The following is a 3951-nucleotide window of genomic DNA, read 5'->3' on the forward strand; positions in this document are numbered from 1 at the left end:
TTGCGAATCTTGTGTTTTGGAAAAAAACCACAAACAATCCTTTAGATCAAGTGATACTCGTGTTAAGACTATTTTTTCTCTAGTGCATGCCGATGTTTGGGGTCCAGCTCCTATTGTTGGTGATCATGGTTTTAAATATTTTCTCATTTTTGTGGATGACTGCACTAGATTGACTTGGGTATATTTTTTGAAGCATAAATATGACGTTTTTGAAAAATTTACCCGTTTCTTTACAATGATCCAGATACAATTCCAAACCACGATCAAAATTCTTAGATCCGATAATGGTAGGGAATTTGTTAACAAAGACATGACTGATTTTTTTAAAGAAAAGGGGTTAGTTCATCAAACTACTTGTCCTTACACTCCTGAATAAAATGGTGTAGCTGAACGAAAGAATAGGATAATCCTAGAGGTCACGAGAGCCCTGTTTTTTGACTCAAATGTTCCTAAATTTTTATGGCCCGAAGCTGTTGCCACTGCTGTCTACCTGATTAATCGTTTGCCTACAAAAATTTTGGGTATGAAAACTCCTTTGCAGACTCACGCATCCCTAACTGATATTCCCCCACCTCTCATACTTCCGCTCAAAATCATTGGTTGTTCCGTTTATGTGCATGTACCGAAACACGAAAGAGGAAAATTTTCTGCATGTGCAATAAAATGTGTTTTTTTGGGGTATGGGGTAAATCAGAAGGGCTATCGATGCTATCACCCGGGGTCTAGGAAGGTTATAACAACCATGAATTGTAATTTTCTAGAAAGTGAATACTTCTATCACACCCAACCTCGGGGTCAGGGGGAGTGCTGTTCAGGGGGAGTGTGATAAAATTGGACCCCTCAGTTTTCCGATGCCACATCCAAGTATCTCGAACGTGGAACCAACAGAACAAGCTAGTGTCACTGCCGAGTCAGTCACATCTGCTGTAGAGCCTCCTCAACCGCCTACGCCTGAATCGAGTCCTCCTCCAGTGATATCCGAGGTAATTCCTGAAACTAGCTCAGATAATACAGTTATTACTCCTGACACTTTTGGTGTAGACGAGAATGAGAATGCAGCAATTGATGGTGATACCGGTCGCTATATACACCCCAACAGAACTACTCGTGGGGTCCCGGCTAAGAGATACAGTCCTGAGAGGATTAGTAGAAGCCGATATTCTATGGCGAATCTGGCTAAAGCAAATCTAACAGAGATTGCTAGGGCGTTTGAAGCAGCACTTTACGAAGAAGAAGAAATCCCATATACGGTCGAGGAGGCTATGAAAATTGCTCACTGGCGAGAAGCAATGCTAGTAGAAATGCGGGCTCTGATGAAGAACAATACATGTGAAGTATGTCTTAAACCTGATGGAGTTCGAACTGTGGGATGCAGATGGGTCTTCACTATCAAACGGAGGCCAGATGGGTCGATTGAAAGGTATAAGGCGAGACTTGTGGCCAAAGGATACACTCAGACTTATGGAGTTGATTATGCTGAAACATTCTCACCGGTAGCAAAAATGAGTACTATTCGAGTGCTCTTCTCAATAGCGGCAGTCAGGGAATGGCCACTACATCAGTTCGACGTGACAAACGCATTCTTACATGGGGAACTGAAGAAGCCCATTTACATGGAGCCACCACCTGGATTTGTTGGAGATTTCGAAGGAGGAAAGATTTGCAAACTAAAACGAACACTATATGGGCTAAAGCAGTCACCTAGAGCTTGGTTTGGGAGATTCTCTGAGGCAATGAAGAAGTATGGGTATGAACAAAGCAACTCTGATCATACATTATTCTTGAAGAAAAGAGAAGGAAAGATTACATGCCTCATCATTTATGTAGATGACACGATTCTCACGGGAGATGATGAAGAGGGAATAAGCAAGCTAAGGAAGAATTTGTTTGCAGAGTTTGAAATGAAGGACTTGGGATTACTAAAGTACTTTCTGGGTATATAAGTGCTAAGGTCAAAGAAGGGGATCTTCATCAGTCAGAGGAAATATGTACTTGACTTGTTAACCGAGACAGGACTACTGGACTGTAAGCCAGCAGATACTCCTATGGTTCAGAATCATGGTCTGCGGATAGTTGAAGGAGCTGAAGCCACTCACCGCACGAGATATCAACGTTTAGTTGGGAAATTGATATACCTATCCCACACTAGACCCGACATAGCTTATGCAGTTGGAGTAGTTAGTCAGTTTATGCATGCACCTCAAGTAGCTCACTGAGAAGCAACACTGAGGATTGTTCGATATCTGAAAGGGACAGCGAACCATGGGATTCTATTCGAGAATCATGGACATTTAGAGATTCATGGATTCACGGATGTTGATTGGGCAGGGAACCCAAATGACAGAAAATCAACTGCTGGATATTTTACCTTTGTGGGAGGAAATCTTGTCACGTGGAGAAGCAAAAAACAGAAAGTGGTAGCCTTGTCAAGTGCAGAAGCTGAATTTCGAGGGATTAAGAGTGGGTTGACTGAGATTCTGTGGCTGAGGAAATTGATGACTGAGTTGAACTTAAACTCACAGAAGTCATGTAAGTTGTTCTGTGATAATAAGGCGGCAATCAGTATATCTGAAAATCCAGTTCAGCATGATCGGACAAAACATGTCGAGGTGGATCGACATTTCATCAAGGACAATATAGAGGCCAAAACGGTATAACTTCCTTTTGTGAGATCTGAAGATCAGTTGGCGGATATACTCACGAAAGCTGTCGATGCAAGAAGCTTCCATGAGGTATTGGGCAAGTTAAGTATCGGTAATCCCATTACTTAACTTGAGGGGGAGTGTTAGAAAGGAAAATATGTAAGTAAGGAAAATAGGTAAGCAAGGAAAAAAAATTAATTAGGGAATGAGTATTATGGCAAATCTTGCCAATTTTATGTAACCCTTGGCCTATTTAAAGGAGGCATACCTATTGTAATTCTCTAAACAAGTTGAATGAATAATACTCATATCTTTCAACAGAAATGACCCTTTAATTAATTAAATTAAAGTCTTCTTATTATACTCTTCTGCGAACATCCGCCGCAATTGGAAAAACTTTTGGGAAAATTTCGTCCTGAATTTTTTAACCCAAATTGATACTTCAGGTACTTTTTTGAAATTATCCTTAATTAGGACTACAATGAGATGTTTTGATAAAAAGTTCACAAAATAAAAATAAACTAATTTTGGTACTGTATAAATTACTAATTGACATAATGTATCATACTTTACTTTACAATTTTGCTCTCTTAGTCTGTTATTAATTGTCACTAAATTAAAAGATGTAAACAAAGATTAGTTGAAAAAATAATAAAATTTCAGTCAATATAATAAAATATGATTAGAATGAATTAATGAAAAGTAATATTCATTATAAAAAACAGTCTTAAACACAAGTGTGACGGTTGACCTTGCAAAGTCTCCCTGGTTTCGTTAATGTCGGCTGCAAACTCCCATATAGATATATATAAGAGTAGTTTTGACGTATTATCATATTGAAACGTGACGGATGTTTTATTACAGTATGTCAAACTTTGAATAATCAAGAATTATTTAAAACTCGGAAACAACTAACCACTACAATTAGAAAAAATACTAAAACTTATGTTAGTTTTTAATAATGACAAAACCGAATCGTTAGCTCCCTACCTCTCCTAGTTGTTGGATATTTATTGCTCCATCTGTGGTCATTATTTGTCCCACTCTAATTTAAAAGGTTTTTAAAAATATACATAATCATATTAGGTCATTTTCAAAAATATACATAAGCATATAATATAAGAATTAAAATAAAATTGGTAAAGTAAGATAGTAGTTTAGTATCAGACTATACATCTAGAAAGGGACATATGTAGAAAAATTGTTAGTAAAGCTCTACAAAATCGGATGTGAGTAGAAAAAAAGTGTTTGATAAAGTTTTACAAAATCTGATTTCTTATAATTGCATAGTTGTATATAAATTACAAAT

The sequence above is a fragment of the Salvia splendens genome, chromosome 10, assembly GCF_004379255.2.
Source record: "Salvia splendens isolate huo1 chromosome 10, SspV2, whole genome shotgun sequence".
Lineage (NCBI taxonomy): Eukaryota > Viridiplantae > Streptophyta > Magnoliopsida > Lamiales > Lamiaceae > Salvia > Salvia splendens.